The 13,927-nt window shown below is 35.2% G+C and overlaps 1 long non-coding RNA gene across 1 annotated transcript; it reads right to left on the bottom strand.

Annotated features, from left to right (window-relative positions):
- Window positions 1-3,913: 3,913 nt before the first annotated feature.
- On the bottom strand, window positions 3,914-5,435 carry LOC148850077 (uncharacterized). The gene is made up of 2 exons (XR_016099273.1): window positions 4,689-5,435; window positions 3,914-4,581 (listed from the first exon to the last, which is right to left on the bottom strand). It is a non-coding gene; the product is annotated as an uncharacterized LOC148850077 (long non-coding RNA).
- Between the last annotated feature and the right edge of the window lie 8,492 nt (window positions 5,436-13,927).

Genomic DNA, 13,927 nt, shown 5'->3' with positions numbered 1-13,927 from the left:
GAGGTGAACACCGTTTCGATAACTAGTCTCAATCCATAGAGCAATTCTGCCACTTCCAGCCAGGGTGGCGGACCGGCGGGGATAACAACCATTATGCCAGCAGCAGCTGCCGTGGAAAAGTACTTAAATGGGGAAAAGCCGAAAAGGTTACATCAAAACAAAAATGGGAGAATGACGGGTCAGAATTTTTTAGGCCCTAAGTATAGTTGGGTAGGTGTCACTCCGAATTGATGCCCAAACTCTGTATAGAGGGGTATTTGACATTTTGAATGTTTATAGATGGAATTCAGAAATCTGCATTGAGTTTGTCTTTACTTTTTCGAACAAATATTTAGAGTGCAAAAGAAAAAAAAGTCAAAATTCCCAAACCCTGTACTTTGGGCTTAGTGCCACTTTCTTTGGTCTCCCAACTTTAAAATGTGACATTTTGATATTGAAACTTTCAAAATGTGTAAATCCGATATTACCATTAATCAGCTGTTAACTGGCTATTAAATAACCTTTGGGAAAAACAAAAATCAAGTGTCATCTAATTTTCTTTATCAACCATTCAAACATTGACAAAAAATTAAGTCATAAATCCTTATTTCTTTTATTCAAGAAAGTTGGCGTCCCCAATGAGATGTGATCCCAACTTTCTTGAATAGGAGTAAAGATTTGGGATTGCTAATTTTTTGCCAATATTTAGATGGTTGATAGAAAAAATTAAATGACAATCAAAGGGTATTTGTGTCTTTTTTCAAATGTCACTTAATGGTTGATTAATAGCTGATTAAGGATATGTACTGAATTGACACATTTTAAAAGTCTGAATACTGAATTGCTGCACTTTAAAGTTTAGGGACCAAAATGGCACTAGACCCAATATACAGGGTACTAATCGGAATTTTTCCAAAAACAAAAAACAAAAAGTTGTTATTGTTGTTAAAACAATGAAAATAATCACTGGAGTATTTCATTTTGAAATTTTACATGCTCATCTTTTTTCAACAATAAATTCTTTACTCTCATATGTATTTTAATTTGCTAGAAGTCATTACCTTTATTCTACCAAATAGCACATTTATTGACTACTCCCCTCATAAATTTTTGTTGTTGTTTTTTTCCTATGTTATACAATCCCTTTGAATTGTGATAAATATTTCTGGTGGACTGAACAATAAAAACCTCTACTCTAGATATAAGATCCCATTAGAGTTAGGGCTGAAAATTATGAAACTAGGGTTGAGTGGCAGTTTTTGTATTTTTGCTTAGGGCGTTTGAATGAGCACGACGCCTTTTGTGGATAATATATTGGGAACAAAACAGATAAATATTGTGGACAGATCTGATTTTAAAGATAAAACGTACAATCAGTAAGGCCGTGTTTGGTTTGAAGGAAAAGTAGGAAAATCTATAGAAGGTTTGTAAAAATTTCCCTATCTTTTCCTTCAAACCAAACATAGCAAGAGCTTAGAAAGATGAATTCGAAATGCCAATTTATTTGGAACTTTTATTATGTGTTATGAGGCTCTAACTAGATTTTAAACCAATTTGGCTACTATGTTATGAGGCCAAATGGTCCAATTATATGGCTTAACCGTTTACTCAAAATTGTAATACATCAAAACTAACGGAGGGGTCCCTGCTTCGTAGGGGCTAGAATGGAATTACAACATTGCTATTTGTTATATTAAAAAAGACAATGGTTTCTTAATAAGAAATATGTAATTATAAGTACTCTAGTCTTGAAATTCATATAAAGACTAAAAGAGATCATCATGTGCTCATTTTTTAAATATTGCTTTAGCAAAGCATCTCCTATAAATACAATCATACAGTGATAGTTATGAGTTCTACTTCATAGTTGTCATTTGTTTCACATTGAGAACTCCCAATTGACCCAGACAGTAGCACTGTTCAGCCCTGAGAACCGTTTAGAAAACCGGTTCCGTTTTAGTCCAAATCTGGTCCCTAGCCAAAAATCATTGAATCAATCAACGACTCGTTGACCCGAATGGTCGAACCATCGACCCGTTCAATGTTTTTGTCCATTTTTTATTTTTTTATTTTTTTTATTTTTATTGTCAAAATGGACTATCCGTTCGAACTAGACAGTCGAACTGTCGACTTGGAAATTGGTGGCCAGAACGGTTCCGTTTCTAAGTCGTTTTTACTAGATGTCAAAAATTGGACAAAATAACTTAGTCATAGTCATGGGAAGGGTGGACATTGCAAGGGATTCCAAAACTTTGAAAGATAAATCCAAAGTGACCTTAAACATAGAAAAAAAATTGGCGATAAATCCACCAAACTGGAAAAGCCAAGGAAAAAAAATCAAAAACTCGAATCCAAAGTTTCGCTTTGAGACGGAGATAAACATACATGCAATCAAAGAAAGAGGCAAAGCACATCATCTTGTAAGAAAATAAAAATAAAATAAAATAAAACATTAAACAAGAAAAAACAAAAGGGAATAAATAAAATAGTGGTAAACCCTAGATTGTACACGCTCGAATAAAGCCAATAGTAGAAGAAACCTTTGAATAGTGAAAATCCAAAATCATAAAAAAACCATGGTTTTCGAATATTTGTTGACCCAGACAGACGAACATTTTGGCCTAGGGACCGTCCAAGCAACCGATTCCGTTTTACCCCAATCCCGGTCCTTGGCTAAAAACCATTGAACTGATCAATGACCCATTGACCCGGGCGGTCAAACTATCAACTTGTTGACCCGTTCAATGGTTTTGAACATTTTTTTATTTTTGTTAATTACGAACCATCCAGGCAACTGGTTCCGTTTTATCCCAATCCCAGTCCCTGGCCAAAAACCATTGAATTGGTCAATGACCCATTGACACGGGCAGTCGAACTGTTGACCCATTGACCCGTTCAATGGTTTTTGGCCGTTTTTTATTTTTTAATTTTTGTTGTCAGAATGGGTCGTTTGTTTGAACCAAATGGTTGAACTGTCAACTCGAAAACCGGTAGCTAGAACGGTTCCATTTTTGGGTCGTATGAGTCACGCTCGAATGATATAACACGTATGATACTGCCTAATGGACATCACACGCTCAATTTTTTACCTGTAATTTTTGTTGTCAAAATGGGTTGTCCATTCGAACTGGACGGTCAAACCATCGTTTTTTTATTTTTTTAAATTGGGAACCATATAGGCAACCGGTTCCGTTTTACCCCAGCTCCAGTCCTTGGCCAAAAACCATTGAATCGATCAACGACCCATTGATCCTAGTGGTCAAACCGTCGACCCGTTCAATGGTTTTTGGCCTTTTTTTTGTTGTCAAAACAGGTCATCCATTCAAATTGGACGGTCGAATTGTCAACCCAAAAACCGATGGTTACAACAGTTCCATTTTCGAGTTGTATGAGTCATGCACTCGAATGACATAATACGTATAATACTGCTTAATGGACTTCACACACTCAAATTTTCTCCTATAATTTTTGTTGTCATAACAGGTTATCCGTTCTAACTGGACTATCGAACCATCGACACGAAAACCAGTGGCCATAATGATTCTATAATTTTTTGCTTATAATTTTTATTGTCAGAATGGGCTATTCATTCAAAATGGACGATTGAACCATCGACCAAAAACCAGTGGCATCTTATATATCTTATATATCTTATATATCTATTAAAACGATAGGGGTGGTCTTCCCTTTCGCCAAATGGCAACCCTTTAATATATCTATATCAACATGTTAAGTTATCCTTGGCATCACGTGATTGCTTATATCTTTCTTATCAGCTTTATAAAGGTAGAAACTTTCTTGTCCACTGAATACCAGAAATTGAAAGGATTTAGATTTTGAGAATAATAATGGCAATTCTACTGCATTATCTTAAAATTTGAATTTATCATAATTTGAACAATTTAAGGGTTGCTCACTAATATGTTTGATATTGTTTCTTTAAAAGAAAAACAATTATTCTTTTGGTTTAAAATACAAGGTCATACATATTATCAATCAAATCACTCCAAACCCTGAATCCATTTCTTCCACGGAAATCCTCGTCATTTTGTGTAAGCCCTTTCCTATATGTGTAACAATTTTGCCAACCTACATCTTTAGTGAAGATATCAAGTGAATCACTCCAAACCCCGAATCCAGTTCTTCTATCTAATCATTTCCTCAACAAACCTAAATTTTCCTATCTAAAAGAATAACAAGAACAGACACCAATGCTAGTCAAAATTCGTCTAGCCCCCATTCCTGAAATACATATAAACTACCTTTTTCTTTGGCTGCAATAAATATAAACTACTCGCTACAATTATTACTCCTGTAAACTTTTTCCCAATTCCCAGTCACCGGACAAGATGTACAACTTTTAATTTAAAACACCACAGAGCAAACGTTGCATGCAATTTTACCAAGACAAGCAAAACCAGCAACAGAAGAAGCCAATCCAGCAGCAGTCGGAAAGTTGTTATAGGAAGCAATATGTACGTGCAATTTGTCCCAATCTTCTTTCTTAATGTGGATCCCCTTGTCCTCATCATCAACACTGTTTGCACAGCATCAGATTTCCCTCAGACGGTTCTGAAATCTACCATCAGAGAGGGAAATCTCCTACATTAACCAGCAAAAGTTAAAATTTCCTAGAGTGAGCAAATACTAAAAAGCATCAGAAATCAGACCTCGACTAGACAAACAAATGAGGTATCCATGAAATACACCTTCCCATTGAGACACATCCTGTCAGTCTCGAAACTGGGACTAACAACAACAGTCGTCGTCGTGTAGAGATGCTCTGGATCAAGCATTACATTGATGCTGCCGTTTACAGGAAGAATTAGGGTTTCATCCCTCTTCCCCTAGTACTTGATGACTACGATATTCGTTGGGGTCTGAGTAGTCACCATTAGTACCCAATTCTGCAATCCATTCGCCATTTCGACCACAACGAAATTTGAAAAAAAAAAAAAAAGAAATATTTATTGATTCTTTCCTTTCAAAACAAAAGCTGAAGAAGTCTTTTCAACTACGAAAAAAATGCCTACTTAAGAAATGTAGTTTAATAATGATCAAATGAAACCAGAAAGCTGGAATTTCAACAAATTTAAAGGGAGAAGCTGGACTAGGTTTTTTTTCCCCGATCAGAAACAAAGAAAATAAAAGATGATAATTTACTGATTTGAAGATTGAAAATTGAAAGTCAAAGGGAAAACGGATTCCAATCGGTTCCAAATACGAGAAAAGAAGAAAAATGAAAAGAAAAAAAATACAAAAACCCAATTGTTCAAGGTTCCAAATCTCTTAACTAATTGAAATTAATGGTGAAGAAGAAGTTGAATGTTAGAGAGCAATTGCAAAAGAACAATGACTTGAGGTCTGCGTCTCTGATCAACTAAGGATTGAAAGAAGGAAACAATAAGTCTGTCTCGACTCAAACTCCACAGTCTCGAGAGCGAGACAAATACAACGGGAGACACGGGTTCATGTGGGGTTCATTTATATAGCAAAATTACCGAACTACAACCAATTTGTAGTTTCAATTGGACCTTGATTTGACAAAGAAAATAGAGTCCATTTTCCATCTGAGTCCCATCAAATCCTTTTGTGGTGAAGCCCAATAAAAAAACACAATTAGTCAGCCCAAAAGCAGCTTCCTGAGTTAACACTGTTGGGCTCAGGAACTACATCCTGTCATTTCTTTTTAGAAGACCTTGAGCATAGATCCTGTCATTTCTTTTGTACAAAGAAAAAGAAAAATAGTCATTTAGAGATGAGAGATTTTTCACTGATGGGCTTGGGAACTACTACATATGGGCCTCATCAAGTGTTTCTTCTGAAAGAAATGGGTCATCTTCATAGGCCCAATTAATGTTGATTCAACCGAATGGACTCCATTGGTTGGACCTTGGGCGTCCTTGTACTCCAAAGAGAATTCCATGTCTAAACGGGCAACTCCTGTCGTCATTTCAGCAAATAGATAGGGACTTTTTGTAATTTAGTGCCCAAATTTCCTTGTAGTCTATTTTTCTTGCTATCTTCACATAAAAAACCTGCCCAACCCAACCCTGTAGACCAAATTCAATAACGGAAACCCGAGTATCCAACAGGAGAGCTCACATTGGAAAATCTGTGTAAACCCCTCGTGTCCATCCGTCATTGGCTCCAAAACCAGAAGCAACCCGCAATATTCACCAGCCTTTTTTCCCATGTATGTGTTATTGTCCATCCATCGGTTTTGGGTAGGTCATACCCCAAAACCGACGGAATTAAATGCATGACCATCACCACCGTCCATAGAAGTGGGTAGTGTTGTGAAACATGTTAGCATAAGTCCAAAATCAGAAGCAACCCTCAATGTTAACCAGCTTTTTTTCTATGTAAGCGCTACTGTCCATCCGTTGGTTTTGGGTAGGTCATACCCCAAAACCGACGGACTTAAATGCACGACCATCACCACAGTCCATAGAAGTGGGTAGCATTGTGAAACACATTAGCATAGCTCCAAAACCATAACTACCCGCAATATTCATCGGCTCTTTTTCCCATGTAAGCGCTATTATGTATTATCCATTCATCGGTTTTGGGTACGTCATACCCCAAAACCGACGAACTTAAATGCAGGACCATCACCACGGTCCGTAAAAGTGGGTAGTGTTGTAAAACACGTTAGCATAACTCCAAAACCAGAAGCAACCCACAATATTTACCAGCTTTTTTTCCCATGTAAGCGCTATTGTCCATCCGTCGGTTTTGGGTACGTCATACCCATCAACGGAATTAAATGCACGAGCATCACCACGATCCATAGAAATGGGTAGCATTGCGAAACACATTAGTATAGCTCCAAAACCAAAAGCAACCCGCAATATTCATCAGCTTTTTTTCCATGTAAGCGCTGCTGTTCATCTGTCGATTTTGGGTAGGTCATACCCCAAAACCGACGGACTTAAATGCACGACAATCACCACGGTCCATAAAAGTGGGTAGCGTTGTGAAACACGTTAGCATAGCTCATACCACCAGGAGCGAAAGCACGTGCTGTGTCTATTTGGAATGTGAAGTTGGGAATTATGCGAAGTTAGATAGTAGTGGTTGGTGGTAGAAGTGTAAATCGGGTTGTGCCGCACGCGGACCGGCACGAACTAGCATGGCATGGCCCAATACAATGGTCCGCGGGATGTGCTGGGATTGGGGTTTTAGGTCCCTGAGTTGGTACAGTACAGTACGACTGAGTACGTCATGCCGCCCGCGGCCCAGTCCAACACGGCCCATATATATGTTTTATACATATTTTATATATTTTTTATATAATATTATATAAATTATAATTATATAATAAAATATAGTATATAATATATTAATAAAATAAATAATTTTAATATTATTATACTAATTTATTTAAATATTATATATAAGTAATTATATACATAAAATTCATATAAAATTAAAATTTCAAGATTTTATCAATTTTTTTAAATAAATAACTTTGGCCCGATGCATGATTCAACCTGGCCCAAGGCTCGATTCATGGGTCAGCCCGGCTTATAGCATGGCATGGGCCCGCACAGGACTAGGTCATAGGTCATGCCGGGCTGACCCCATTTACCAAGGAGGGCGGCACCTCTACTGGTGAGGTGGGACCATTTGACAGAAAATTCAATAAAATAATAATAAACAAGATTAGGTCGAGTGGTGCACATCATAATTTGATGATACATCTTGACCGTTAATTAGAAAGTCGCATATTATAACAATAGGATCTGACTTGGCGAAGACTTTTCTCTGCTGGACCGGTTTGTGAACCGGCAGGGAGGCTAGGAGCCACCGAAACACTTTGCACATTTTCTTTGCTTACGTCGGACTTAGAAATCAGAATCTTGTGTGAACGTCAACACAAATCTGAAATTGCACCCCACTCCTGGATTCTATTCATTTAAAAAATAAATAAAATAAAATATATTTAGAAATTTGCATCTTTTATTTTGATAACTAAAAAGTAGCGGAGGGCTGTGCTTCGTAGCGATGGATTGGAATTACAACATTGTTATTTACTACATTAAAAAAGACTGATTTTTTAATAAGAAACTTATAATTATAAGCACCAAGTCTTGAAACTCGTATAAAGACTTAAAAAATATCATTGTATGCTCATTTTTTAAATATTGATTCAGTAAAGCATCTCATATAAAAGAATATGATCATACAGTGATAGTTCTGAGTTATACTTCATAGCTGTCATTTGTTTCACATCGAGAACTCCTACTTGACCCGGACAGTATGACCCTTCGACCTGGGAACCATCCAGGCAACTAGTTCCATTTTACCCTAAACCCGGTCCCTAGCCAAAAATCATTGAATCAGTCAATGACCCGTTGACCCAGGCTATTGACCCGTCGACCCGTTCAACAGGTTTTGGCTATTTTTATTTTTTATTATTTTTTAATTCTTTGTTGTTAGAATGGGCCATCCGTTTTGGAAACCGATGGCCATAACGGTTCCGTTTCCGGGTCATTTTTTCTAAATGCCAATAATTAGATGAAATAACTTTGTAGCCATAGCCATGGGAATGGTGGACATTGCAAGAAATTCCAAAACCTTGAAAGATAAATCCAAAGTGACCTTAAACACAAAAAAAAAAAACAAAAAACAAAAAAAAGGAAAAAACGAACATACTGACATGTTTAAATAAAGCCAACAGTAGAAGAAACCTTTGAATAGTGAAGATCCAAAAGCATAAAAAACCATGGTTTTCGAACTGCCATTGACCTAGACCGATGGGCATTTCAGCCTAGGAACCGTCCAAACAACTAGTTTCGTATTACCCCAATCCCGGTCCCTACACAAAAACCGTTGAATCAACCAATGACCCATTGACCCGGGCAGTCGAACTATCAACACGTTGACCTGTTCAATGGTTTTTGACCATTTTTTATTTTTTAATTGGGAACCATCCAGGCAACCAGTTCCGTTTTATCACAATTCCGGTCCCTGGCCAAAAAACCATTGAATTGATTAATGACCCATTGACCCGGGCGGTTTAACTATCGACTATTGGTCCATTCAATCATTTTTGGCCTTTTTTTTAATTTTTGTTGTCAGAACGAGCCGTCTATTCGAACTGGGCGGTTGAGCTGTCAACCTAAAAACCGATGGCTAGAACGGTTCCGTTTTTTAGTCATATGAGTCACATGCACGAATGACATAACACATATGATACTACTTATTTGACCTTACACACTCAATTTTTTGTCTATAATTTTTGTTGTCAGAACGGGTTGTCCGTTTGAATTGAATGGTCGAACTGCCATTTTTTAATTGGGAATTATCCAGGCAACCGGTTCCATTTTACCCCAATCCTAGTCCCTGGCCAAAACTGTTGAATCGGTCAATGACCCATTGACCCAAGTGATCGAATCGTCGACCCAAAAATCGGTGGCTAGAACAGTTCCCTTTTTGGGTCGTATGTGTCACATATTCGAATGACGTAACACGTTGATACTACTTAATGGACCTCACACACTCAAAATTTCCCTGTAATTTTTGTTGTCAAAATGGACCGTCCATTCAAACCAACGACCTGAAACCAGAGGCATATATATAATATATATATATATATATATATATAAGCTTAAAATTAGGTTGTGTTTGATTTGAAAGAAAAAATTAAGGAAATGAATGAAAATATAGCATCCGATACTCAATACCCAGGATGCATAAATATGAACCTATTATATTATATATCATGAACAAACTTATAAATTTTAAGTAGTAAGATAATTATTATATTATTAATATTTTATTTGTATAAACTTATTGGGATTAAAATCATCATTTTATGTAATTTTGGATTTGATAGATTGTTTATTTTATTTAGTTATAAAATGCTAATTTTAAATATTATTTATTTTAATTATTAGTTGGAATTGTTAACCCTATATATGTATTGATTGTTTTGATGAACACGAAAATTAATAAAATCTATTTCGTTTCATTAAATCACACAAAAAGGTGAGATGGTTTAATGGCTTAAAGTAGTGCTAAGAAATTTTGTGCTATCATTAATTGATCCGGGTTGAAGTCACACTATAAGCATTAAGAAGCTTTTTTTAGTAGAAAACGTTTGGTCAAGGGGTTTAGCAGGTGGGATGGGTTTAATGGGTTTGGGATGGGACAGGTTTGGGAAATTGAGAGAAAAAGTTAGATGGGCTTGGGACGAATTTGAAACCAGGGATACATAGGCTGGTTCGAGAATTGGTAGGGCAATTTGCACAAATACCCTACCCATTGCCATTCTGCACCCTTATTAAAAATGACATATACGGGTATATTTTGGCTAATTTTCACCAAATAAACATTTCTTAATATGTAACAACCAAGAATCCCAAAACATGCTTATCTGGGTTGGGTGGTTAAGTATGTATGTTGAATCCCAATGCGTTTGGGGTTTGCTACTTGCACTCATGTGGATATGGGGATCTGCAATTGGGTGGGCTCGGGTTGGTCTTTTTTGTCAAAATTCGAATATAACCTAAAGGCCAGAGAATGCTGATTTGAGGCAATAAAAGTTGCACCTCCTATGTGTATAACAGGTTCATGAATAAACATGTGAGGCTCAGCTTGAAAAGAGTACAGATGCAAATTTGTACAATACAAAATATAAGGTTTTGCACTCTACATATTTGCATTTGTAATTTAAAGTGCTTTGTAAACATGTATATGGGCCCATGTACATGAAACACTGGCATATTCACTCGTGATTGGTATAACTTGTTATATGATCTGATTCTTCCCAATGTGTCCATTTGCATTGCAATCATTATGATGGATGGCTCCAGTATATCTCATTGAACTCCAAGGTTTATAAATTCATGTTAAGCATTTCCTCTTTTTTGATACGTTGCAAATCTAAAGAGATAAAGAGAAAAACTTTGGCTTCCTACGTTCCACAACCTTTGCTGTCCAAGAGTTCTCTCCCCCAGGGGTGGAGCTAAGAGGGGATGGGGGGATCGAGGGAAGGGTTCCTTTTTCCTTTAGCCCAGAACCTCCACTTATGTTATGAACAATTGGCTTTCCATCCATGTTTATTTGCTCCCCCCTTGGCCACTTAGCACCCAATGGCATTTATGTTTATTACCCTTTCCCCCTCATCCATATAAAGTGCCCCCCCCCCCCCCCCCCCCCCCCCCCCCAAAAAAAAAAAAGGAAAAAGAAAAAAGATAACAGAAAACAGAAAAAGATGTCTTAAAATAGGGCCTAAAGCCCAAGCTGACTGATATAGGGTGCAAATTGATTGAGTTGGATCAAGTTTTAACTCAACCTAGGCCCAACCCTAAGAATAGGACCTAAAGCCCAAGCTAGACCTGAACCCAAGGTAAAACAATAATTGCATATAATCTATATCCTATATTAAAATGCAAAATGCCAAATTGGCATTTTCCTTGCTAAAAAAAGTTGTCACTTTCCTACTTTATGGTTTATTCTCAAAGTCACTTATCTTTTCTTTATGCTTTCTTCTCAGTTCTCAAAGGCACCTATCTTTTTTCCTTTTTCTTTTTTCTTTTGAATTTTAAATTTGAACAAAATAAATCAAGTGACCAATCACCTTTCTCTCTCTCCCTCATTAACTCTTTTAATAATGTCTCATCATTAATTATAGCATCATCTCTCTCCTTCAATAACTCATCCAACTAATTCTCTCTCTCTCTCACTCACACACACACACACACATATATATATATACATGTTTGCACTAAACTTTAATTATCAATAAAGATTCATTATATTGAAATTGAGATATCAAGGATATATTATTGCGCTAAATAGTCTCATTTAAAATTATAATCCATTTATATTCCATTTGAAAATAATAAAAATAATTTAGTAAGTTACTTAAATAAAATAAAAATAATTATTAATTATTGTTATTGATAAAATATATTTCTACCAATATAATAAAAAGAACTTAATTGATAAAATGAATAAGATAAAATAAAAATGAATATAAATTTAAAATTAATATAAAACTAATACAAAATTATCTAGCAATTAATAGTTTTATAATTAAATTTTGTTAATTTAAAACCAACTTAAGTTCCACTAAAAAAATTATATAGTTAATTAAATTTCATAAGGAATTTAAATTTAAGAAAACTTAATATAATTAAATAAATTCAGTTTTTACTAATTTAAAAAATTAATAAAAAATATTAGTTTCAAAAAATAGTTTAATTATTTTAGAATCAATTTAAATTCTATTTAAAAATAAGGAAAATTATAAAAACCTCCTACCTCAACAAAAACCTTCCCTATTGTTTTGAAAAATGGCGCAAATACCCTCCTATGGTTAGCATTCCAAATAAAAATTGTTGATGTAATACATTAATTTTATTTCCCTTTAGCCTTTTTAAATTTGTCCAATAAGAGTAAGGAGAATTATTCTTTGAAAATTGTCTAGAAAAATATATTAGTGGAGGGTAAAGCTGAAACTTTAAATTATATATGTTAATGCATTAACAATGATATGGGTATTTTTGTAACTTTAATATCTTTGTTACCGAAGAGCCAAGGGAAAAAGAGGTATTTGCATTTTTTTCCTCAAAACTATAGGGGAGGTCTTTATTAGTGTCAAAACACAAAGGTGGTTTATAGAATTGTTATAAGAGGATTTTTTATAATGTTACCTAAAAATGGTAAAAAACTAATAAAAAGTCAATGAAAATTAACAAAAAACCTTTTTTAAAAAATTAATAAAAATTAGCATTAAGATGCAAAAAAAAATAAATAAATTTACCTAGAGAATAGGAAATTGGCCACTCTCACTAAAACGTAACTTAGATTGTGATCGAATAAACTAAACATAACCCCAAAACATAATACTTGAATTGAACTTAGATGGACACCATGTAATTGGAAATGCCATAGAGCTCCATCTTCAATTTTGCTGATAAATAAAGTCCATGTGTCACAAGGGTCCTGCCTAGTATTCTTTAAACCAAAAAGACAAACAAGAAAGGGTTGCAGAATGGGATAATGTGTGATATGGAGGAAGCTCCCAAACAGCCAAGGTGTTCTCAAAAAGATGCATGTTATGATATTCAAATCCTAGTAATCAGTGTCCACATGTCCATTGAGCATAAAGAAAAAAAAATCCTTTTGACGTGGCAATATATTTTTGTGCGCATGATGCCATTTTTTTGAAAAAAATGGTGCCATATCAGTACCATGTCTGAAACCCATTTTTTCAGACCACTTTTATACATTTTTCAAGAAATATTTATCAGACCATGACTTTTAAATTGAAAATTTTAAATAAAATGTTAACGTGTCATTGAAAAACGCTTGTATAAGAATTATAATCTATTCCTCATAGAGCGTTCCTCACATCAACCTCGCAACTGCATCCTATTATGCAATGGGAACATCTCCTATGAATAATAACATACAAGTACGAGAGATGTTCCCGATGTGTGGCTGGTACATGTTGTGTGGTCGGTGTGAGGAGTGGATCTATGGTTCAAACAATCAAACTTCAAACAGGACCCGTGAGATGCACAAGCTTTATTTATCAGAAAAATTGAAGATGGAGCTATGTTGCATTTTCAATTAAATGGTGTCCATCTAAGCTCAACTCAATTATTATTTTTGGGTTATGTTTAGTTTATCTTATCACAATCTAGGTTCGGCTTTAGTAAGAGTGGCCAATTTCCTGTTTTCTAGATAAATTTATATTATTTTTTCTATCTTAATGCTAATTTTTATTATTTTTTGAAAAATGTTTTTTTATTAATCTACAATGGTTTATTATTAATTTTGTACTATTTTAAAGTAAAATTATATAAAAATCCTTCTAAACCACATGTTTTGACCCAAAGAAAGGAGGCCCTAAGGCTCCGTTTGGTTTGTGGGAAGATTTGGGTGGGATGGGAAAAAATGAGATGGGATGGGATAGAAAAGTGTACAA

The sequence above is a fragment of the Nelumbo lutea genome, chromosome 5, assembly GCF_056320005.1.
Source record: "Nelumbo lutea isolate HS-2025 chromosome 5, American lotus-T2T, whole genome shotgun sequence".
Taxonomy (NCBI): domain Eukaryota; kingdom Viridiplantae; phylum Streptophyta; class Magnoliopsida; order Proteales; family Nelumbonaceae; genus Nelumbo; species Nelumbo lutea.
This window is presented reverse-complemented; position numbering and strand designations above follow the sequence as displayed.